Raw genomic sequence first — 27,272 nt, 5'->3', positions numbered from 1 at the left:
GCAACCTTTGTTAAAGGTTGCAGCTATGAAGAACAAGCATACATTTTGTTTTTTTGGCTGTTCAACCTTATTTTCTTTAAAGTACAAAAGTGAATTTTTTTTATAGGCAAAATATGCACCTACATAAACCTTTTGTTCCAATATTGCAAATTATATTTTGTACAGTAAATTAATTCATCGGTTCAAAAGAGTTCATTCATATTAATAACATTAACATAATAAAAAACGTGTTTATAGGAATGATTACTGATTATTACCACTAAAATGGTAGATTATTTCTGGGGTAAAGTGACATTTTAGTAAAGCAGTAACCACGTAACATGTTTTAATGGAACATCAGGGAGTGACTCAGTATGTTGGCTTCTAGTCAAAGCTGAGGCTATTTCATGGTAATTTGACTTTTTGCAGGTCCAGTTTCAGCAAGTGAAATTCTGCAAATGAATATTTAGCTGGTATGGAGGGGTAATCTGATATCATGGCTCAGCCCCTGCAGTGCAGCATAAACCAAAAGCAGCAGGAAGAACAGGAGACCCACACAACAAGATGTCCAACGGAAACCATGGCCGTAATGTCAGCGGTGATGTATGAGTTCCAAACAGCATGTGAATCGAGAATGCTGGTATTGAAGTAGATAAAATATGTACAGACTGCTGTGAGCTATATAACCGCAGCTTTAACCCCTTAATGACAAAGCCCGTATATGTACGGGCTCAAAATGCATTGTTTTCAATGGGTTTAGGGACCGCCCATTGTCCTTAAGGGGTTAAACATAGTAGTTGGGAATTCCTGGGGTTGCTTCTATATAAAAGAAAAAATGTTGGTGCGCTTAGCTAGTCTCAGGCTCAAATAATACAAATGTATAATACGAGGCCTACCAAACAGGTGTAAGCATGCTGCAAATACAGTGTGTTGGCTGTACAATGTATACAAAAAAAACAAGAAGAAGCCCATTTTTGTTTTTTGTATAAAGGTCTCTAATACTCAAGTTTGACAATACCTATTTATTTGACCCTCTTTCTACTAAATTAAAACTCTATTTTTTAGTATACATGTTGCTGGGATTCCATTGAAAGAAAGTGTTATGTACCCTTTCTAATCAATATGTATGAACACGATATAGCTTAACAACCCTGGAATAATGAGCGGAACACATTTTTAGTTGTCAGAAGCACAGTTTCGAGGTTATACTAGACTGTATAGGTGCTTTTGTGTCCCATTTATAGCTATGTATGCAGTTGAGTAAAGCATTTAAAAAATATAACGTAACTATACAAGTTAGCTTGTAAAGACATTTTACACAGTTTCTGTACACGTTGTGACTTTTAGGGCTGTAGAACTGTCATACATTCATACCCACCAAACATTACGAGCTCCTAGAAAAAGGAACCTGAGTCCCAAACAGAGAGTGTCCCCCTACAGATGGACACGTTGGAAGTATATTATTCAACTCTAAAGTTATAATTGTAATTGAAGCTTATTCATTGGCACCTTGTAGCTTTAAGGTGACTCAAGTAATGTGTACCCATCTCCAAAAGGAAATACAGCCCTATCTGCGAAGTATCTGTTATATTACTTGAGCTCTTTATTGGTGAAACAATACCGCACAATGCGCCACTTCAAGTGTTTTTATTTTATTACTTTATTATTTCTTAGAGTTTATGCATGGAGGACAAGCATAAAACAGAAGCATATAAACTATGTAGAACACAGCCATATAGACATAAAACAGGCATAAAATTAAATATTGAGAGAAAAGCCTGAAGGGTTTACAACTCAATTGATCCTCCAATCTAAAAATGACATATCATGTAACAAAGTATACTGCATTCTGACAAAAAGAAATAACCACCATGTGGGGAGACAAGACCAATAAGCTAGAGGTCCCATCTGGTTCTGTTTTGTAGCTTTATACATTAGTTCAAACAACAAAGACACATTAATCCATAAGTCAACAAACTTCCAAAGAACAAAAAAAAATCTATAAAGTATATATATGAAGCATGGAAAAGCCTGGGGTAGTCATCAAGTTTCTCGTTGGTAAAGTAACATAATAGTTGCACAATATGATGACACAATATGATGTCACTTGCTGATCTTCCATCTACTGCCAGATCCATAATACATGTACTGACTAGTTCCTTGTTCCATGATATTAAGAATTTGTAAACTGACCTGCTTGTCTCATTTCATATTGAGTGGCTATTCCATGAAAACACCAATACATTTTATCTAATCCTATTTTGTTCTTCAGAATTATTTTTTTTCTCCATTAAATTAGCAATTAATAGTGTGCTGTAAATAAATGCCATTGAATAAAAGGCAAAGTATACCAATAAATATGGTGATTGCCTGTTACAGCTCATTACTGCAACACACTTAAACCCATGCATAGCACTCTTAATGTACCATTTTACTAATTCCACTAATAAAATCTTATGCCACATGTAATTGAGATGCCGAAGGTAGTTCATTCTCAATCTCATTATGTCTGTCCATGGGACAATGCACATAGATGCAGTGACCTGATTTTAAGCATTTTAAAAAAATCAGGCTAACACTAACACCCGGCCCCCATCGAAAAATGGATAGCCATTTCTGCTTTGTTGGTGGGGGTTGCATATATACTGTACATTTTTCTGATTTTTTGGGGGGGAACTTTAGTAAGTGAATGTCCAACGGAGGTGAGAATTATAGAGTGCCAGTCTTGCAAAGTTCTCTTTTTGCTTCTATCCCTTCTATACTACGGTGGGAAGGCGTGGGTGAACAAATACAAAATAAAATTTATATTTTATTATTATCATTATTATTATTATTTATTATTATAATCATCATCATATATTATTATAAAATTCGCCAACTGGTTTAATAAAGGCATTTTTTTGCAGACTTACTTAAGGAGTTTTATTTTTCCCCCCAAGAAAATCCCACCTATCTTTACTAATTATTAGCCTCTTTTGCTTTCACTCTATATTTTTTTCTTCATTCAATTAAAAAAAATCCCACTTGAAGTCAGATGAATACAAACACATATTCGTGCACAAAACTACTGTATAATTACGCGTTAATTTCATACACACTCCTTGGGAATAAACATTCAGAAACCACATAATGTACAGTATACCAGGGGACCTTGTTTTTATTTTTTGTCCATTAAAGCGCCATACAGTTCGCACGTCCCTGCTGTCACTCACCATCGCTGTGCGACTGAATACAAAGACTCAATGACTTTGGCACTTTAAGAATGTCTGCAAATAACAACAGGAGCATTTAATATTTAATTCTCCAACATCTGCTGACTTGAACTGCCCAAGCACAAAATGAAATCTATTTCCAATGGTAATTTGCTTGCCCACATACATTCACCATTGAGACACGACCGGAATGAAATGTTATTTTCCCTGTCTGTTCAAAAAAGCAGAAAAAAAACTGTTTTGTGATAAATCTGTTACAATCCCTCTGTCATTCCATTTGCCATTCTTCAACAGCTCCATTTATTAACTCTTTGAGTGACAGATGTGTATTCCATGCAAAGAACGACAAATACACGTTTGGCACTCCAAGGCTATATATAATACAGGATATGATGATGCCGCAGATATAATCAGAATAGAATTAAGCCATAAGCCTGGCAAAGTTTTATCACGTTTCGTTTTTTTCACTCTCAACGCTAAATCTAACAATTACCAGTGGCAGAAGCCAAATTAATTTCTCTCGGTATAACGAGATTGGAGCTTTGCACGTAACCAGGAATAGTATTGCTCTGAGTAAATGCAGGAAAGAGAATCAATTTTATTACCTGTAAAGCAATCTCTCCTTGGACAGGACTTACTACATTAGAAGGGCTTTTTTGGGTGCTGGAAATTACATTCTCTGTGAGTTGAAAGAAAGGAATCAAATGTGATTATGCTTCAGTCAACTTGTATTGCTAGTTATCCAAATGGAATTTGTAAGTGGTTAGCAGTGAATATCAGTAATACAATGTATGCTTAAAGGGAAATATCCAAAAAATAAGGATTTCCTAGCGTTTATAAAATAATATTTTTTTAAATATATATATTGAAAGTATTTTGTACTTAAATAAAACATATAAGAACAAAGTTGATTATAAAATAAATAATAGAACATAGTAATCTCCACATCATAGTTCACTATTTATTAATAAGAAATGTTATCAAGATCTCTTAAAAAGGGTTCCAAAAATTTACCTAGTACCTGTATTAGCAAAAAACTTTGTTCCATGTTATGAACAGTTACCTTTTTTACAGACAAATGTAATTATTTTACTGATTTATATGGTTTCAACAATTTTTCATTGATTCTTAGTTAACCTTACGGTGGACAACAATCCTGTCTTTAAGGTACTACAGGGGTTATAAAGCTAGGGATGACATTTGAAAGAAAATGCTTTTTTCTAAATCAACAAATAGAATAACTTATGCCGAAAGAGCAACTGTTGGCATAAGTAAATTAATTTACTTAAATTGGATATATTTAATTTAAAATTACAAATTATCCTACAAACCTCACTCCCACACCTGTTCCAAGTGCTTCGCATGTATCAAGACCTATCTGGCTGTAAGATCAACGTTGAAAAGTCTCAGGCGTTACCAATTTGTCCCACTAGTATTATTAAATTGCTGCAGCTAAACTTTGACCTCCAGACAACAGATAGGCCTCTCTCATATTTGGGCCTCCAACCGGCGACCAATTATGACTCTTAATACCTTGAAACTCAACCAAACTCAAACAAGACCTTCAGAGATGGCAGCTTCTGACAGTCCACAACTATATTTGCCCAGATTATAACTCGGCACTTAACTTGTACATGTCCCAGGTGCACATCGAGCGGGGTGTTTGGAGAAGACTTGCTCATTAACTATATCCGGACTCCAAAAAAGAGACCTATTCCACATGAACAAACTGAGATCTTTTGAAGAACGGAAAGCCAGCTTCCCCCTTAATGCATTTGTCAGATACATACAACTCTGTATCTTTGTAGATATTAAGGCCAGTGCATGTTGACCTGGTTGGAAGCCTGCAGCTCAGAAGCAGTGTTGGTCCAGGGCATGATATCTCAACTATATGGAATGCTACTACCTAACAAAATTTCTGGGAGGCTTTCATACAACAAATACATACGGGAATCCTTTGATGGGGAGGATTGGACAGACATTTGGAGACAGTGGTGAAGGTCTCCATATGTATGACACACAAGGAACTGGCTTACAAAGCGATGGTGCGCTGGTATATCGCTCCCTCTAAACTATACCATATGCAAGCCACTGCAGCCCCTGACTGTTGGAAGGGATGTGGGTCTCCAGGCATCCACCACATGTGGTGGTCCTGCCCAAGAATCCAGATTTTCTGGAAGCGAGTTGGAGAACTTACTGCAAGGATCCTCCAGAAACCCTTTGCCTTATCACACTGGACAATTATGCTCTAAAGGACGCAAAATAAACTCACGAAAGTAGAAAATACTCTGGTATCCCGGATTGCCCTGGTGACCAGAAGAGCTTTGGCTAGAGTCTGGAACTAACCTGATATTCCAATTATGTCGCTGGTATGAAATTTGATCTCAGAGGTGGCCGACATGGATCGTCTGACAATGCGCTTGGGGGTAGCGATATGACCTTCCCGAGTGCCTCAATGTTATTTATTTTTATGAATGAAAACTGACAAATAAATAGATTTAAAAAAAAAAATAAAATCACCTTATGGAAGCTAAGCTAGATGGAAGGCTGTGGCCAAGCCAGCATTTTGTGCATTCTCCTTAACCACCCTTACAAAGGGATTGTTGAGTGCATCAACCACTCAACAATCAGCAAGTTATCAGTAAGGAAGAGATGAGTTAAACTAAATGAATAATCATTCATATCCTTGATAAAGGACGTTAATATGGCTTCTCCTGTTCCATACACTGCTTGCAACTGCTTGAATATTTAGACATAATTCATTTGTATATAATTGTAAAGTGTAGAATTTGAGAAAAGTTTTCCTGCTTTTTAGGTTTGCCCTATTACATGGTATCCACAAAGAAGATTTCAAGCACAAATCTTAGCATCTCCTTAAGAAAAGATTGAAAACTGGTCACAATAAGTTATTTCACTGTCACCCAATTTATCCAATCATCTCTTCATACTAAAATCTGTAAAAAGATGCAGGCCTCCCTGTAGAACTATTGTGTCATGGCGCCCCCCCCCTATTTAAAATACACTGTTCAGAGAAGCAGGACAAGTTGCAACAACTCTGTCTAGTATCATTTGCACTACATTACCATGTCATAAAAAGCAGACTTGTTTTTACAATGATCTCACACAGACTTACAACCAACTAGATATTTCTATTGACAAGCGGGCATGCTGTGAAGTGCATTCTGGGTCGTTAGTGGACAATAACATAAGGGGTTTTTTTTAGTTTTTTTTTTTAAACGGTTACTTGTCCATTTCCGAGCCTTAAATGCCAGACATGGGCATGTGGAGCTAACTTGCCAGATAACATTTTTATTCACTTAACTACTACTCAGCTGAAATGTAATATTATACCTGGTATATAATTTTCTTGAAATCGTGTCAACATGAAGTGTTATGCTTGACATTTCTTTTTGTATCGACTGTATGTGAATTTTACTCTTTTATATAAGCTACACACAATAAAACAAGAAAAACATTTTGATGAATACTATTAAATTCAAATTGTAAAGATTATTCCCTAGCATAACTCCCATGTACTATTTACATTGACATTTTATTAGATTAAAGGAAAACCACAAAAGGGATTTGTGAAGCAGATTTTGAATTATTTTTAGCTAAAACAAAAGAGGAGATAGCAGGCAACTTTAATATTATAATACACACACTCATATACGTATATATATATATATATATATATATATATATACACACACACACATGCAGTATATAGACAAAAGTATTGGGACACCTGGCCATTACACCAACCAGTGGAGTATTTGTGAGGCGAGGCACGCTTTCAGCATACCAAGACATTTTTGACAATGCTATTCTTCCAGGCAAGATTATAAAGACATGGTTGGATGAGTTTGGAGTGGAAGAACTTGGCCTTCTCATCCAACATCAGTGCCTGACCTCATGAGGGGCTAAAAATCTTGTAGAAAGCCTTCCTAGAAGATTGGAAGCTGTTTAGCTGCAAAAGAGGGGCCAACTACATATTAATCTCTATATAGTTAGAATGCAATGTCATAAAAGTCCCTATTGGTGTAATGGTCAGATGTCCCAATACTTTTGTCCATGTACTGTATAAGACACACTTGGGTAACTAACTAAGGCAGAGCCATGGAAAGGAACTCAGTAAAGGCGTTAACTGCTTTTTAAAGATAAATTAACACAAAACGCCCAAATAACTTCAAAGTAAAATACCCGGTTGAATATAATTGATTGATAACCAGTGCCATGCCCTAGAAGCAATTTACTAGCATTTTGTCTTTACATCCTTAAGCCAATTTTATAGGCATTATATCCCGATTGGCCCTTTAGGCTAAAAACATTTGGTGTGTAAGTACATACCATGCATTGTTACAAATGTCAGGTGATCTAAATGAGACAGAACCTGTGGCCAGCGACACTTTTGTTTACAGTAGCAAGGATATCGTGTCGACTTGGCCCCTCAGATAGTGGTTTTTCTTTCGTTTTTAAACAAACCCAATTTTCAGTATGTTTGATTTTTACAATATACATAAACAAAAGCCAGGGTCAGACTTTATGTAAGGTTGGAATATATTTGTCCCAACCCATATTTAGTCCGGGACAATTCTATGTCAGTTTTTCTAGAGCTACAGCTGAAATGGACGCTGAAAATTAGTTTATACCCGAAATGTTGTTTATAAGATATTTTTGGCATGTAAGAATTTCCATCATGTCCACCGTGTCTGCGGTACCACAGGCTTTATTATCTAGTATATACAGATATGGTTGTGTAATATTATACGTATTGAACAAAATGTGATATAAGAACAAGAGTTTAAATCACACACTGCACAAACAAAAAGAAAGGAGCCTCAACGTGCAGCTATAATGACGATCGAGGCATGATGGAGCGACCAAACCTTTTCATATAGCAAACTGCGGACACAATGCACCTCTAAAAGATCGCTTAGAAAACATAAAAGCACTCTTAAAAAAATTCAACCATTCATTCTTAGCAGCCGTGAATGCTAAATAAACGCTGCTTTTCCATCATTAAATTTTTACAGTCAAAATTAGAACAACATTTAGGCTCCCAGATGTTTTACTGCATCCGTATTCAAAGAAGCTCGCTGATTTTATATTCATTAAGACACACAAGGGTTTCCATGGTCCACGGCGTAAAAGTGATCCCATAAAGGCTTGCAGCTTGCCAGTGTGTTCCTGGTGCTGATTCTGCAGAAACCTGAACACTTAGCACTTTCTCTTCATGGCAAATTTCTCTTTTTATAGTCAGTGGCACCTGTCTGCAGTGGCTTTTTATGCCCAGTTAATGAAGACTTGTTTTTTTTTATCCATTCACCACTGCTGCTTTCTTTTCTAATTGCTCATAGATTTTTTTTTTGTTCTGCCTGCACAAGTCACATTTGCAGAGATTTTATAAAACAGTGATCTTCCTGTGTAATAAAGGGGTTGCCACACTACAGGAATTTTTCCTAAAGAGTCTTTCCTTCTGTTTTTAAATCCCAGAGTAAGCTACTCTAGCAATACCGTTTTTTGGGATCACTAGGCAATAAAGCAAATGGCTGAAAGCTTATGGAAGTATATCTATTAGCACTGAACCATAGCTTTTTACATTTACAAAGAAACAGGTCTGGTTGTTTGCTTGGAGATATTTCTTGCTGTTCCCGGTAATGTAACTGTTTCTTGGTCTCACCAGTTCTGCAGTTTCTTTACTCTGAATTTATTGAAAGTCCTTCCACATGGCAAAGGCGGTATGAATGTTTTGAATCTTTCATACAGTGGTCCAGGTAAAAATACATCATAACACAATATCAATCATGCACTACAGAGGTCTAAAGACTGGGCTATGTTACAGAAGGCAACTGTCATACGGCTTCTTCTTGCTATGTAAATTCGTCAGACTCCATGAGTGCTGGAGTTGTACCCCTGAAATCCTCAGTGGTATGGCACTGCGTCAGGATATGCTGTAATTAAACCTGAGACCCTTGGGTTTGTTAGACAAGTCACTTAATCTCTTAGTTATGGTAATCCTACCTACAGATTATATATTGTACGGAGCATCTGACCTAAATCCCTCTCTTTGATTAAGTGATGTTGACATTCCTAAAAGGGATTCATATTTTCTTGCTAGAAAAAAGGGGAGCATCTCATCCTTTCTCTGTGCCTCCTGTTTGTCACCACATTTCCTCAAGATGTAAGCTTGCAAGCAGGGCCCTTTCCCTCTCCACCAAATGCGTCAGTTTGTCCTAGTCTGTCAATTCTAGTCTTGTCACACCCCTTGAATATATGTATTGTATTAAGCGCTGTGTAAATTGTTGGCGCTATATAAATACAAGATAATAATAATAATCTTGTACCAAAAATGTTTTCTTAAAGTATGTAAGCTCTATGATCACAAGACCAAAATAAAGTTTATTTATAACACCATTCCATCCAATGGAAGATGCGAAGTAGCTTCAATTCCTTATTTCCCTGCCTATCATGATTCCTTTATATTTTCACCCAATACAATGTGTTCCATGTTAGTTGAGCTGCATGAGCCAGTTACCTTATCCCTAGCTTCCCATCAACACCAATCTCTACCAGTTTTCTCCAGATCCTTGGGAGTTTGACTGAAAAAAAGGGGTCACATATAATAATAATTTTTGTGGACTTAACTTATCAACATACCTCATTATATCCGTCCTTGGTAGGTCTCATTTCAACAATGTATTTTTTGACTTTACTAATAAAAAATGTATTTTAGTTTTACTGTTAAATGGAATTATTGGAGCATTCCAAAATGTTCTTTTCATGTACTAAGAAATAAATGTTCTGAATTGTATGATATCATAACAAATATAACTAATTGCAATATAGAGTGATGTCTTGGATACAAGGTATGAATCAAGATAGCATTAGTACATCTGCAGAACAATTATAAACCAATGAACATAAAGGTGGTAAAGTGACTAGAGAGATATTAGCAGACACAGGGATTTGCTGTGCCTGAAAGGGCATAACAAGAAGCAGGTTTTGACATTTCACTAATATCAGTTTACTAATTGAACCAAAAAAGTAATGGTTGTATAGTTGCTTTCATGACCTACTAATAAAAGTTATTGTGCCACCATCTGCAAACTTAACCAGAATATTAAGGAGGGGAGAGAGGTGACTAATACCTTATAGGACGAACATTTATCAGAATGTGACACTTGAGAGTTAATGCAGAAAAGTCTGAAATGACATTGCTTGGGGCTTGATGTATGTTACTGCATTCAGAACTGGCAATGCAAAGGACCTAGAAAGTTGCCATATAACTTTCTTACTATTATTATTATGTCATCCCAAAATACCTTAATATAGTAAATCTCTAGGGCAAATTCTAAAAGTGATGTAACCAGCAGGCAGCAGCTGCCCTCAGGGTTTGCAGAGCCTGGGCAAGGAAGGTTTGTGCTGCCACTTCGTTCCCTTTACTAGAAAGGGGCAAGTGTGTGTCCCTCGAGTTTGTGGTCTTTGCATTGTCTTCAAGGTGGAGTGCTGGAAAATATCATCATATTTTGAAGCTCCAGTAAGCAGGGGCACTGAGGGGCCCTCCTAACAGCTGGGTCATATGCGGGAATCCCACTTGCCTTGGTGCCAAGGGAGCAAAGAAAGTAACCAGTAACCAGGATGGAAACCAATAAGGTTGCAAACCTACAAGGTCTCCTTTACCTTAAGTATTAGTTTTTCTTTGATGATTTGAATTTGCCTGTCCCCATGTATTGTGTAAAGCTCCATGGACATTTATTGTGCCCATACTAGGACACTGATCTCATTTACAAGGTTTGCTGATGGGTCATTTTCTAAAATCTTTAGAAATGTGTCTCAGTGAGCTTGGCTCATGGATAGGGAATCTAGGACATACCGTACTAGCTATTGTAAAATACTAGTCTATTGACCATAATTTCTGGTGAGGCATCACCTTGGTAATGTCAGAGGCCAAGGGAATGACACCATGGATTAAACCAGAGTTTCTCAAAATGTCCTACATATATTTCATAACAAATTGTAAGCAGAAAATGCACCTCTCATATAAACAATAAAAATACCCACATACTGTGCTCAGCAGATAACAATATCTCACAAGCACAGAAATAACCATAGATCCAATGTAACATCCAGGTCCCTTACTCGATATATACGTGGCAAACACCAGGATTTGTTGTGCCCCAAAATTTTGCACAGTTGTCATGGTTCTCATGAACACACCTGGTATCTTGCCGAGGTGGGCTACACAGTGTTCTTCTACTTCTGTGGGCTCTGTAAGGAGACAGGAATAGCTCAAGATATCATTTAGGGGGGAGGAGGGAAAGTGAGTAGGGAGTAGGAAGAATGTACGCAGGGAGACAGTATCGACCCGGAGACCAAGGGAAGCAGGGTTTCACCCAGAGACTTTGGGTCAAACCCAAAAAGTTCCCAGGTATGGACATGAGTAATCAACAAAATTCATATAATGCCACATTAATGCAGTGTGCAGAGCTGGAGACTCTGGATATCTTCTTATGTTTAGTCCATATACTGTAAACCTTAAGCAAGGTATGTGCTGCCATATGCTGACCCATTTTAGCAGCAACAGTTAAAAGGATGTGATTAAAGAAATCTCTTAATAGGGGTGATAAACTGTAACAACTGTGTTTTAGGGTACATGACTGCACACACGTAGTGATACTAGAGAAACATTTCAAGAAATGCTGTGGCAAGTTAAGGTTATTTGTGCATTTTACAATATACAAGATGGCTATCCTAAATTTTCCATTTGATCATAAAAAAGGATAAATCAGCAGGACTCATCATTAAGCCCTTATTCCATATGATTTACATCACTGATGGCGAGCTTGGTTACAAAATGGTTTGAGAACCTGTGGACACTTGATATACTTCTAATATGAATGCCAAGCTGTGTGTGATAAAAAAACATTATACAAGTTACATGTTAAGTACAATATTTTACACATTCTTTGTTGAGTGTTTATTTGAAAGTGTCCTGGTCATAGAATATATAATATTCTTTAAATGATGTTTGGATATTATCTGAACTTGTGTAAATGATATGTTAGATCGGGCCATAGGCACTGGGTAAGCTACTGTCGAACACCTTAAACATATTAATAATGGTATTTTAGAATATGAAACCATGGGAAAAGATAATATAACTACATATGTTGCTAATGATATTGAGAAAGCTAACAGGTTATAACGTTCAATCTTCAAAAATATACTTTTGAAAAGAGTTTTGAGCTGGTCCTACTTAGTCATGCTTTGTATCGATTTTCACTACATCATGTTCATTTTCACAGTAGGGTGTATAAAAACTTAAAATTATGGCTGATATGTTGCTAAGCATCTAAGAAAAATGGTAAAAACAAGAAACCTAAAGTCTAAGACAAGACCAAAAATATCTTTCTGCTGTCTGTTCTCAAATCCGAGAGCGTTATTAATCTTTGTAAAACACAAGTGCAATTGATTTGATAATACTGCTATTTCCACAGCTTAGAAAAGCATGGTGTGCTTTCCACTTAGTTTAGCCAAATCCTTCATCCGCAGCTCTAGTTCCAATTAAATGGGCCACTGGGAACGCACGGAAAAAGTCCCTTTATACAGTTGTAAAGGCAGTTACTGTTTACCTATACAAAATCATTTTCCAAAATCTATAACATTCTACCTTTGTAAAGGCAAATACCAGTTAATTAAAGAAAAGAAAATATGCCCATTGCACAAGTGTATAAGTCATAAACCTGTTATCAAGCAACACTTTTTTTTTTTTACCCTGTTTGTAGAAGACTTGCTTCACATGGGATCTACAAAAGGAAGAAATTAATACAAGATCTGTTTTATCTCTCACAGGGGAGAAAGACGATTGTGCTCTTGGCTCCCAGCTGAGATACAAATCCATGTATTGATGACTGAAGATTTTAAAGTCTTTTCTGCTCAATGTATGAATGTAAATCTCTTGGCGCTATTTATAAAACACAGGAATGCATTAATAGTTTATTAAGCCAATTGTTAATCAAGGAAGTATACAGATAGCATTAAGCCTTTTATGGACTCATCTAGAGATACGAAATACGGTATGTTATATTTTTTGGACTTTACTGAAAGAATAATGGGGGGAGAGGGTTATAAAGAGACATTCTGAAGCTTAGGCTGAACAAAATAGATAGCTTGATCACCATATCAACCAATGAGATAGTCCACTCAGCAGGGATATTCTTTTGACCAGGGCTTATAGCCATTACATAACAATCTCTTAGTTTTGATGAGTATGTTCAGAGGAAAAGAGACAATGTCCCCAAGAACAACTTGTTTTTTTTTAATCAGGTGATCTCAAATAATCATTCTGAGGCACGTCAACGGCCACAAGATTGTCTGTGTGAGTCATAATTGGTTGTTATAATATACAAATAGCATGAAGTGCACACAAGAGGTCTTTTAACTCTTAGTGCCTACCACTTGGCAAAACAAACCTATGATGACAACTACAAATATCATAAAGGATGGCACTGCAATGAATATTGGGAAAAAAAACCTTCTCTGTAGTGTAATGAGGGCTGGCAATTAGCTTTTGAGCCCCTCTGTCAGAAGCAGATGTCTTGCACGTTTAACACACAATACCAGCTGGCTACAGTGCCAGTGATATATTTGCCCCCAAACACTTCTTTACTTAAGTGTATGTTTAGTATTCATAGAACCACATAGCAGGCATAGATCGCAGGCTACACACCCCAAAGGAGAGCCCCAAAGGATTGCATCCACAGGACTTGACACAGCACCCAGGTCGCACTCATAGAACCTGCCTAGCACCTAGATTGCAACCACAGGACTTGCTCAGCATCCAAGGTACATCTAAATGACTTGCCCAGCAGCCAGATTGCACTCAGGGGACTTGCCTCAGCAGCCAGATTGTACTCAGGGGATTTGCCCCAGCACCCAGTTGTAATCAGGGGATTTGCCCCAGCACCCAGTTGTAATCAGGGGATTTGCCCCAGCACCCAGTTGTAATCAGGGGACTTGCCTCAGCACCCAAATTGTACTCAGGGGATTTGCCCCAGCACCCAGATTGTACTCAGGGGACTTGACCCAGCACCCAGTTTGCCTCACCCTCCCACTACCGAAGTCAGGGCAGCGACGAGGCCAGTGGCGGCAGGGAGTGGAGGAGACAGAGGGACTCTCTCCTCCACTTCCTGCCACCTGGGCTCTGCGCACCCAGTGAACCCGCCTCTGTGCGGCCCTGACCCCAGGCAGACGACACCCCACAGTGACTTCAGTCACAGGCCAAGCAGTTCCATTGCCTTGCAGAGTTGCACAGCCCTGTCGCCTAGCAAGTGACTGAGTTGTTCCATGTTCCCCGGCCAAGATACATGCAATGTTTTCCAAAATCCTTTGAGAATAATGACTGAACCATTCGAATGGCATGACTAAAGCAATAATTATTACATTCCAGTAACGTGATACGGAGATGGATGTGTAGATTGCTTAAATGCAACATACAATGAATCTGACATATTCATCCAATTAAACCAAGTACATTTTCCCCATTAGTCAAAATAATGCCTCCAGTGACCCCTTTGCTGCGAGCTGTTCTCTTATCTTGTGCAGAAAAAGAATCAGGCATGCTTCCATCCAGTATTTTTTTCAATAAGAAAAGCAAGGTAAGGCATGTAAATCAGTAAACGTTTAAGAAATATGACCTCTTCCATATATTTGTATATGTTTTTTTCTACATATAGACCAATGTTTTTTCAAACTTATATACCAAAAAGGAGCACACAACCTAAAAAGCATAAAAAGACATGCATATTCAGATTCCATGGTTGCTGCTAGAATAATAATGACCAATAAATAAAAAAAACCCAAAGCAATAATTTAGCACATACCTAGCGGATACCATTTGCAAACACCTATCTGAGTTACAATTAATGAGATATCTTTTTGGGGGAGAAGTATAAACAAATAGTCCAGCAAGCACCATATCATCTCTATGAACTGTGTCTTAATGCTCATGGGGTTTACTACATGAAAATAGTGATCCATATTAGAGAAGAAAATCACCAAAATTCAATGTTGGAGTGTTTTTTTCTATCCATGCTGTGGAATAATGTATAATAGGTAGATCAAGAAAACTTCCAAATTGGGCCATTTTTGTTTCTGAAATTAGCTTTTTGACTAGTCTAACAAAGCACTGGATCTGACAGGTTTCAGATCATTGATTTTAGAAATTGCGAGGAATTCGCTTATTGTCATCTACAGTATTATCTGTATTTCCTTTATTTCGAGTTGCGCAATAAATCAAAAAGAGTTCAGTAGACAGAAGCTAATACGCTATGCGCCTAAGACATGATTTTGTATACGGTTCATTCCCTTGTGTCTTATTTTTCCGATAATATTTTTGTTTAGGAGGTTAATTGAAGACATATACAGGATCAAGAGGTAATTTCTGAGGTCTAGAAAGGGTTCAAACAGTGGCTGCTGAATACTGCTGTTGCTTTGAAATGGTCTGTGGTTTCAGGCTTCAAATGCTTCAAAAATCTGTTTATGTGTTATACAATATCGCTGGCCACCACATACAGGGACTATTCAATTCTGGTTTGAGGTCACAAAGATATCCTGTTCAATTTCCTGCAGTCTGTATCTGTGCTCTATTAATGTGAAGCCTCAACATATATTTCTAGAGAATGAATCCATTCAATAAGATACATGTGGATTAAAATCCTTTAACTCAAGGGACCTTCAAGTATAAAGGGTGGAAAAAAATATTTTTCTCCCTAAACATAAGATTCAGTGCTATATACTGTACAGTAATGTAGGTTAGCATTAAAAACTTTGCTCCAATAAACTTCCTATATTTGCAGACTTGGAGGAAGCCATCATGGTCAGTCATGTGATATTTTCGATGACTTACCCTGCGATAACATTTATGTAACTAGTATAGTTCAAATACATAAGCAATATACCACACTGGTCTGTGAGGAAACTACATCGCTCATTTGGTTCAGAAAAAAAGTTAGGAGTTTTTTGATTCAGAAACAAAATTCATTGTCACACGCTCTCACATTCATTCACACTTTCTCACACTCTCTCATTCTCGCTTAAACTCGCTCTCAACGTCTTCCTACCTTCTCTGCTTTCATGTTTCCGCTTTTCTTTCTCCTTCTCTGCAGAGATAGCTTCCCGTCTGTGGACTCCTGACTCTGGACTATTGTACTAGTCAACCCACTTCAAGTCTGCATTGCAGTTGTGGATTTAGGCCATAAAAGTAGTAAAAATCAAAGTCACAGCAAATGGGCCAATCGATGGAAAATAAGATGCATACATTTTCACTTTCTCTGGCTGTATCACGGAACATAAAACATGGCTTAAGTGAAGTACTGACTAAAAAAAGAATCAGGTGCTTAAAGAGTGCAGCTTAAAGTATGGGAATAACGGAGAGTTGCAAGCTTCACGTGCTTAAGAAATTGACTCATTTTGAATTGATTTGTGAGGTACTTTATGCATAATTGGGATAAGGTACATTCTTTATTGCTTAGAGGTTCCTGTTGCTAGCTGTTAAATAAAGGGCATTGTGACATTACCTAAATCACAATATTCTCTTCTGCCAAGTTTGCAGAGCCTATCATTAGACTGCTGCAGGTGCCCACTGAAAGGAATGTTCTATATAATCTTATTGACCTTTAGCCACCTAAATAGTATCGTTAGATAGTAACGTGAATTCTATTGCTAATATCAAACTTGTTAAATATGGTGGTGCTCAGCTGTTAGAGTTAAAAATGGAGAAATGTCAGAAATAAAAGAACACAGAGGCCTTTTTAACGCAAGTAAAAGAGGCCTTTTTAACGCCTAAAATGTGGATCATTATAGTAATTTCAATTAAAGTCAATAACAAAAGCACCCTCAAGTACACTAAAGGGGGACACGGTACAGCATTTCTGCTGAAAAGTTATTTACAAATATGGAGGAGACTGCCCGCAATAAAAATACCATCTCATATCAACTAATACACACTCCTACGCATTCTGTGTCTCTCCTTTAAAAGTGGCACCTCTGGTCAGGGCCGGCCTTTGGGGTGTGCGACCTGTGCGACCGCACAGGGCGCCACACTCCAGGGGGCGCCGCCGCGGGGTCCGCCGCCGCCGCAGCGCGGTCCGACGCCCCTGCCGCCGCGGGGTCCGCTGCCGCCAGTATGGGGGCACCCGGCACCCCTCCAGAGACGGACAGTAATGTCCGCCGCTGGAGGAGCAGGCTCGCAAGGGAGCAGTATCGGAGGTCTTTAACAGACCTCCGATACCGCTCCCTTGTGATCCCCGCGGCAACAGCTGCTGTGCGCCGGGGTTTGCTGTCAGATCCCGGTGCACAGCACTGAAGCCGCGCCCACCGGTCTCCGTGCCCTCTGACCCGGAAGAAGAGAAGACAGAAGAACTAAGAAGAAGAGCGAAGAGGAGGCAAAGAAACTGAAGGAGGAAAGCATAGAGTGACAGTGAGAGTGGATTGGTGTATATGTGTGGATTAGTATATATGTGTGGTTTGGTGTATATGTGTGGATTGGTATATATGTGTGGTTTGGTATATGTGTGGATTAGTATATATGTGTGGTTTGGTGTATATGTGTGGATTGGTGTATATGTGTGGTTTGGTGTATATGTGTGGATTGGTGTATATGTGTGGATTGGTGTATATGTGTGGATTGGTGTATATGTGTGGATTGGTGTATATGTGTGGATTGGTGTATATGTGTGGATTGGTATATATGTGTGGATTGGTGTATATGTGTGGATTGGTGTATATGTGTGGATTGGTGTATATGTGTGGATTGGTGTATATGTGTGGATTGGTATGCGTGTGGATTGGTGTATATGTGTGGATTGGTGTATATGTGTGGATTGGTGTATATGTGTGGATTGGTATGCGTGTGTGGATTGGTATGCGTGTGGATTGGTGTATATGTGTGGATTGGTGTATATGTGTGGATTGGTATATGTGTGGATTGGTGTATATGTGTGGATTGGTATGTGTGTGTGGATTGGTGTATATATGTGGATTGGTGTATATGTGTGGAGTGGATTGGTGTATATGTGTGGATTGGTGTATATGTGTGGATTGGTGTATATGTGTGGATTGGTGTATATGTGTGGATTGGTGTATATGTGTGGATTGGTATATGTGTGGATTGGTGTATATGTGTGGATTGGTATGTGTGTGGATTGGTGTATATATGTGGATTGGTGTATATGTGTAAGGCACTTACCTTAAGCTGCTCCGGACCGTCCTCTCCTCTTCCCCGGCAGAAACGCCGGCACCGCACACTCGCACTAGAAGCAGCCGCTCGCGCACGCGGCCGCTTCATGAATATTTATGAAGCGGACCGCCGGCTGGATTCTGCCGCGTCGCTATGGCGACGCAGGACGCGATCACGTCCCGGACGTCAGGGAACGCCCCCCCGGGCTATTTAAACCTCGAGCACAGTATCCACAGTGCTCAGTTATACTGGTCCTGTCCGTATTTCCTGAGCTCCTCCGTGATTTATATACTTGTTATATTTGCTTCGTTCCTGTCCTCCCGGTATCGACCCTGGTCTGCTAAACGGCTTCCTGTGTTTCTCTGGTTTCCTGACTTTGGCTCTTCCTGCAACTACGTGTACTTCTGGCATCCTGACCCCGGCTATCCATATCGACTACGTGTACCTCTGGCATCCTGACCCCGGCTATCCATACCGACTACGTGTACCTCTGGCATCCCGACCCTGGTCTACTAAACGGCTTCCCTCTGACCACTCGTGCTTACAGCTACACTACCAAGTGCCCTGTAACCCTCACCAGGCCCCTTGCGTGTGTTCTGTTTCTGAGCAAGTGTGTTCCAGTCCTGCACATCGGATTCCTTCTGGTAAGACGAACCTCACAGAATAACTGAGCACTGTGGATACTGTGCTCGAGGTTTAAATAGCCCGGGGGGGCGTTCCCTGACGTCCGGGACGTGATCGCGTCCTGCGTCGCCATAGCGACGCGGCAGAATCCAGCCGGCGGTCCGCTTCATAAATATTCATGAAGCGGCCGCGTGCGCGAGCGGCTGCTTCTAGTGCGAGTGTGCGGTGCCGGCGTTTCTGCCGGGGAAGAGGAGAGGACGGTCCGGAGCAGCTTAAGGTAAGTGCCTTACAGGGTGCACACCACCTTTACGCTAAGCTGGAGAAGTGCCAATTTGAAGCTGTTCAGGTAGAATTTCTGGGATTCATCATTACGCCTGGAAACCTGCAGATGGATCCTAAAAAGGTGTCAGCTATCGTGGAGTGGCCAGTACCTTCTGATAAAAAAGGGGTCCAACGTTTTATTGGTTTTGCGAACTACTATCGCAAATTTATCAGGAATTTCTCTCACGTTATTGCACCCATCACCAAGTTGACTCGTCAATACTCCCGTTTTGCCTGGACACCGGAGGCACAGAATGCGTTTGATGCTCTCAAGCAACACTTTACCACTGCTCCCATCCTTATTCAACCCATGGTGGCGGAACCGTTCCACTTGGAGGTGGATGCTTCGGATCTAGCGGTAGGAGCAGTCCTGTCCCAAAGACATGGGGAGAAACAAAATTTGCATCCTGTGGCCTATTACTCGCGTAAACTCACACCGGCCGAGATGAACTATAGTGTTGGGGACAGAGAACTACTGGCCATCAAACAAGCCTTGGACACCTGGCGTCACCTGCTGGAAGGGACTCAACATCCAGTAACGGTATATACCGACCACCGGAACCTGGAGTATCTTCGCTCCGCACGACGTCTATGCCCTAGGCAGGCTCGGTGGGCTCTCTTCTTCACGAGATTTAATCTACATATTACATATCGCCCTGGATCCCGCAATACCAAAGCAGACGCCCTATCTCGGTTACCTACAGTATCAAGTGGTCCCGAGACTCAACCGGATACTATTCTTCCTTCCAGTCTCTTCCTCACACACCGACCATCCCTCATGGACTTTATTCGCTCCTTATCCCGCAGAGCCGTAGTCCCGAGAACTAATCCTCCTATTCGTCGTACCCGAAATCTACTATATTACCGTGATAAGATATTTGTACCGACCCCAGCTCGTTTAAAGGTTCTACACACATGCCACGATTCTCTCCTCTCCGGACATGGGGGCATTAAGAAGACCACAGACCTCGTTCGACGCCAATTCTGGTGGCCTTCGCTAGACAAAGATGTGACCTCGTTTGTCCGTTCATGTACCACCTGCGCTCGTACCAAGACCCTACGTAAAAAACCAATGGGCCTTCTCCGCCCATTACCCACTCCTTCGGCTCCCTGGTCTGAAATTTCGATGGATTTTATTGTCGATCTACCACCCTCCAAGAAACACGACACAATCATGGTGGTGATCGATAGATTCACAAAAATGGCACACTTTATTCCCACCATTGGCATTCCCTCCGCTTCCACTACAGCCACCTTGTTCCTGGATACTGTGTTTCGGCTTCATGGATTACCACGAACAATTACTTCAGACCGTGGAGTACAATTCACATCTCGTTTCTGGAAGGTGTTCTGCCGCAAGCTTCACATTCGTCCCACTCTGTCCACGGCCTTTCATCCGCAAACCAACGGTCAGACCGAACGTCTAAATCAGATATTAGAACATTATTTAAGATGTTACACCACGCACCTTCAGAATGATTGGCTTCAATTCCTCCCTTCCGCAGAGTTCACCTACAATAATCAAAAACAGCGATCTATAAAGATGTCTCCATTCTTCGCAAACTATGCTTACCACCCTATCATGATCCCTGGTCTGCCTACGGAACCCACGATTTCCGGGATTTCGGATCGAGTCACTGTGCTAACCAGACAATTTCATGTCCTGAAGCAAAATTTAATCAAGGCTAGAAAGGCCTACAAATTATATGCAGATCGCCATCGTTCCAGTCCCCCTACTTACCACTGCGGCGACAAGGTTTGGCTGTCCACAAGTCATTTGCGCTTACAGATTCCTTCTAAGAAATTGGGACCTAAGTTCATTGGCCCATACAGCATCACGAAAATCATCAACCCAGTGACAGTGCAATTGAAACTTCCCTCTACCTGTCGGATTCATCCGGTCTTCCATGTGTCGCTGATCAAACCCTGGGTGGCCAACCCTTTTCCTGACCGAGTACCTCCGCCTCCTGCCCCAGTGGTCATCGACGGAGTTGAAGAATACGTGGTACAAAGAGTGGTAGATTCCAGGATCCATCGAGGGCATCTAGAATACCTTATTCAATGGAAGGGATATAGCCCAGAAGAAAGGACCTGGGAACCTGCAAGTCAAGTTCATGCTCCCTCATGTGTTCAAAGATTTCATAGATTGCATCCTCTCAAGCCAGGCCATCCTCGCCCCCGGAGGTCGCGTCTTGCGGGGGGATCCTGTAAGGCACTTACCTTAAGCTGCTCCGGACCGTCCTCTCCTCTTCCCCGGCAGAAACGCCGGCACCGCACACTCGCACTAGAAGCAGCCGCTCGCGCACGCGGCCGCTTCATGAATATTTATGAAGCGGACCGCCGGCTGGATTCTGCCGCGTCGCTATGGCGACGCAGGACGCGATCACGTCCCGGACGTCAGGGAACGCCCCCCCGGGCTATTTAAACCTCGAGCACAGTATCCACAGTGCTCAGTTATACTGGTCCTGTCCGTATTTCCTGAGCTCCTCCGTGATTTATATACTTGTTATATTTGCTTCGTTCCTGTCCTCCCGGTATCGACCCTGGTCTGCTAAACGGCTTCCTGTGTTTCTCTGGTTTCCTGACTTTGGCTCTTCCTGCAACTACGTGTACTTCTGGCATCCTGACCCCGGCTATCCATATCGACTACGTGTACCTCTGGCATCCTGACCCCGGCTATCCATACCGACTACGTGTACCTCTGGCATCCCGACCCTGGTCTACTAAACGGCTTCCCTCTGACCACTCGTGCTTACAGCTACACTACCAAGTGCCCTGTAACCCTCACCAGGCCCCTTGCGTGTGTTCTGTTTCTGAGCAAGTGTGTTCCAGTCCTGCACATCGGATTCCTTCTGGTAAGACGAACCTCACAATATGTGTGGAGTGGATTGGTGTATATGTGTGGATTGGTGTATATGTGTGGATTGGTGTATATGTGTGGATTGGTATGTGTGTGGATTGGTGTATATGTGTGGATTGGTGTATATGTGTGGATTGGTGTATATGTGTGGATTGGTATGTGTGTGGATTGGTGTATGTGTGGATTGGTATATGTGTGGAATGTGTGGAATGTGTGGATTGGTAAGTGCGTGAGAGTGATGGGTGTTATGCTGTACCATTTCCAATGTATTTTTCATTATATAATTATGCTCTAAAGTACATCATAACTCCCATCACTCTATACTGTTCCATACAGTGGCAGAGCTGGGAGGCAGAGGCCTTGCACCCTCACCGCAGGACTTCTGAAAGGTAAGTGAACTTCAAAGAGGGAGAGGATAGATAGTTAGGAGGGGGTAGATAGGGAGAATGGAGTGAGACGGGGTACATAGGGCAATCATACTCCTATCATGCCAAGTAGTCTACGAGTACATCCTGGAATCTGCGGGCATGATAAGAATGTGATTGCTGTTAATTATATATATATATATATATATATATATATATAAATATTGTTATTTAATTGTTTTGTTATGTGTTATGGTGTGTGGGGGGGTCATATTCAGTTTCGGCCAGGTAAATGCTGCACTTTTGGTTTCAGTCCAGAATTCGTTTCGGTGCATCCCTACTACTAAGCCAGACAATGAAGTGGTAGGCCTACACCACATCAATGTTTGGCGTAGTATATAGTGATTGGGGTTTTGTTACAAGTTTTGATTCCTTTCTTTTTTTGGGATGGGGGGGCGCCAGACGAGTAGTCCGCACAGGGCGCCAGAACACCTAAGGCCGGCTCTGCCTCTGGTAGTGGTAGAAATAGTCTTGTCATACACCTGGAGAATTACCACTCTACTCACACTGGGTGGGGAGTAGGCAGGAATACTTATTAAGTATTTGGCTGCAGAATAAATACACTGACAATCCCTACATATGGTTATTTGCACACAATGCTGGGGGAAAAGGAGATGCCAATGGCTAAGATGGGCATAAGGCTGGACTAGGACTCTTGGCTTTTAGGGGAAGTACCGCCTGCTGTGCTCTTAGTTGTTTAGGGTTTTATGTTATATTTTATCTCTGGCGTCGGATTTCTAATTAAGTTGTAGCTAACGCCTTACCCACATCAAGTCTCATGTCACCATTTGGCGTAAGGGGTTGGAAGTTGCCTGGCTTGGTTAAAGTTCTAGGCTTACGCAGTCATGTTAACATGCATTCTTCATTAGACTGTCTAGGGCATTTAACTGTCCCTTTAATGTTTAGCTTATTGACACAAATGTTTTACCCATAATTCTTCTTTTCATTGTGCTATACACCCTACCAGAGCTCTACTCATATCATTTTTATTTTTCAAATGAAAGTGAAATGCCTAGAAAAGGAAAGTTGAATCACACTTTCTGATAATGTCTCACACAGTTTCTGTGTATGCCTTAACTTCAAAGGTTTTTATTTTTTGTAGAGGGAGATGCAGCAGTCTTTATGCCCTAAGAAACTAGCATTTAAATCCACACCTGTTTGTGGTATTGAAGCCTAAATGTGCCTGGAGTTGGCCCAGCGTCTTATGGTCAACCTGACTAGATGACTTAATTATACTTTTTCCTGACTTCTACAAATCTGCTGCCTTGACACACATACCACGAACTCTCAGATTTATTTAAGAGACTGATGAAATCCATTTCCACGATGATTCAATTAAAAGATTTTACTGCAAATGAGATACAGCACACCAAGCTTAAAATGAACATATGACAGATGAAAGTCAAGAAGTATCTAAAAGAGAAATTCACTGACCAGCCACCAATCATAAAATATTTATAGAAATCACATTTATGAGTGAAAGACCAGAACATGACTTATGTACCTACTTATTTATTAATTGGTGCATTTTGAATGATGCCGGAGCTTGAAATAACTGTTGTTTTGGACATTGTTGAGTTGTTAAAGCCAATATAATAATAATAATAATAATAATAATATTACAAGTGTCATAATACTGATTTAAACCACATTCGGTAACTATTTCACATGGAAGTGGGGGCATCCTTAAAGGTTGGTGCCAACATGACATTCTTGCCTTATTAAATCACTGCCAAACAGCTGTGTAGATAGACATTTATAAACAACATATATAAATACTCAACATATGTAAAAGGAATCTTTAAACAAATCATTTAATTGTTTCCACCAGAGGTTTTATAAGTGTTGTTCAGTAATCTTACAGCAAATTTGCACTTTTACATACACAGTATGGGATTTTGAAACTACACAATGTCATATACTAAGGCAGAGTAATAATCAGTTAATAACAGTCCCATATTGTCCAGGACAATTCCGACACCCAGGTTTAGGTCATGTTTAGTGGGACTTTTGCATGCACAAGGCCCAATTCAGAAAGTGCAAGGATCTGGTGGTCACCAGCATGGCACCATTGTAAAGTAGTGTGAAGCCATGTTACAGTGCCACCGTCACAAAATATTTATGTAAGACAGAGATTTTGATCCAGTGAATGGTAAAGTAACTGGAGAGCTTTCCCCCACTAAGTTCTGCTAAGCACACAATGAAATATGACAACATTGGCGCCTTAATATTTATCTCAATTCAAGCACTATGAGCTGTATTTGCAATGTCATTATTAACCGTTGGTGAAATATAACAGAACCCTAAATATATATATTCCCTCAACTTTCCAAGACCCAGTTAGTTTGTTCAGGTTTGGGAAACTTCCGTCCTCTGTGTTGGTTGCTTCTCTGGTGTCAGTTTCTCCAGGGCAGCAAAGAAGTATCAACGTATCACTTTACGAATAGTCCACTGACTTCCATTACAATAAAGTAGTCTACACAAAGAAACAAAGATTACTAGGTCCAGTTAGGGGTTTTAAAGACATTGGATGGGAAGGGGTTAATAGATTTCTACCCTCTTCTTCTAATGTACTGGCATGTCTTAACAAGTGTGCATAATGATGTTATTGCTAAATTGTATTGTTAGTTTTAATGTTATTGTGAATATTCACATCCCCTCTGCTCAAATAGAGCTACAGAATCTGTCGGCGCTCTAAAAACATGTTTAATATAATGCATTGGTTGTTGGGTTATTCTGTTCCCTATTCACATATAAGGGATTCCATATAATATATATTCTGTATAAGCCATGCTGGGCTTTCTGTCAATATATTTTTTATTCTTCTATTTTACAAAAACAATATATATGTACCTTGTTGATCATTAACATCACTTTGTAATAATTACCTTAGTTGTGTACACAGTCAACCTCTCCCATCCACTGATCCCTGATATTGGAGTGCGACCATACCTTTAAAGAATGTTTATGTGTTGCTCATATCGCTATATCATATTGACAGCAACATTTTTGAAAAAGGCAGTTGCTATGTGCGGTACATTTCAGTGGATCTACAGTATAATATACATGGCATTAATGCAAGATGTACAGGCACACTTATGGTATATATCTGTTTTTAGATTTTGGGATACAAAATACAACATTCATAAGTGGAGCTATAAGCTAACTGGGAGCTCTCTGGGTTTGACCTGGAGTCTTTGGGTGAAGAGCTACGTCCGTGGGTCTCTGGGTCACTGTTCTCTTTCTCTAGGCAGAGAAACAATGTTTGGCCATGCTCAATTCTCCTCCTGTTCATGTAAGGTTGTGAGAGCTCTGGTAGCCTATCCTGGTATGGCTATAAAAAAATAACAAAACATATAAATATAGAAGAAATTTGTATTCTAGCAGCTTTATCACCCTGCCACACATATTGGTTTTTTTTGTACCTCAAGTACCTACAGCTAATATATGAGATGAAAGGAGTTTTCATCTTGAATAAAAAATTCAGGTGTTAAGGCGTTAAAGTGATTTAATGCTTATGGTCTTTTATTTTGGGGAGGGATCTTGGTTGCAAGCCAAAGAAAGTTTTAAGTGAAAATGAGTCTTGTGGTTTAAACTTATAACCTTGATTTGGTCTTATCCACAAGCACAAAATCCCCTTATAAGTTGACAGGCTGGCAGTCCCTGTTAAAAAAAAACTTCCAAACAAAGACGACGGTTGTTCACAAAATACCCAGAAGTTATACTGAAACTGATTGGAAAGTGGAGGCTTTGTAGTAACCCCTTTAACGTTAGGCCAAGGAAATGAATTTCAGGATTTTTTTTTTTAAAGGAAAATATAATAGGCTTATGTGAGCCACTATAGCAAGAGAAATTTGCATTCAGGAAAAAGGATTTAAGTTAAGACAGTCAATTCATTTTTATTGTTATTTTTTGGGTTGTAGATTAAAGTAATGATATAAAGCAATTTTTGTGTGAACACCGAAAATGAGTTCTAATTAAACTCGACATTATCTGTATATCATCTATATTAATGCAGCAGAGCAGATTATAGATTTCTGTATTTTATTTTTTCTTTGAAAACTGAATTACAAATGTAATTGTGACAAACAAGTGTATAATGATTCTTATTTAAAAGGCTCTCCAAACTAAACGAAAGTATCCTCCATCACAATTAACACAATTAACGTTCTCTCTCCCGCAACACTTTGCATATTCATAGACTTTCTATATGCTAGATTGTGATACATTTTAATGGATCTCAGAGATCCCTCCTTTAGATGTAATATCAATCCATTTTTCATTCAAGCCGCGTAATGCAAAGTGCGGCAGGTAATTGGTTAAACGACATTTGTTTCTTAAGCCAGTTATAGAAAATTGCTGATATATTTCACTTTACAAACGGAACTATTGAATCAACAGTTTCTCCCTACAGTGGTTCATTCAATAATCAGTGAGAGGTCATTTCACCACATTAATTATCAGAAATACCAAAAAAATACTCCTGTCCTTATAGTATATACAGCCTCATTACTACAATTCTTACAAAACTTTTCTTTGTTCTTTGGGGGGGAAAAAATCATTTAGTGGATATCACTAGGAAAAAAGTTTTAGTGAAAATAAAATTGTAC

Source organism: Spea bombifrons, chromosome 3 (genome assembly GCF_027358695.1).
Source record: "Spea bombifrons isolate aSpeBom1 chromosome 3, aSpeBom1.2.pri, whole genome shotgun sequence".
Classification (NCBI taxonomy): Eukaryota; Metazoa; Chordata; class Amphibia; order Anura; family Pelobatidae; genus Spea; species Spea bombifrons.
The sequence above is the reverse complement of the archived record's forward strand: the minus strand, read 5'-3'. Positions refer to the sequence as shown.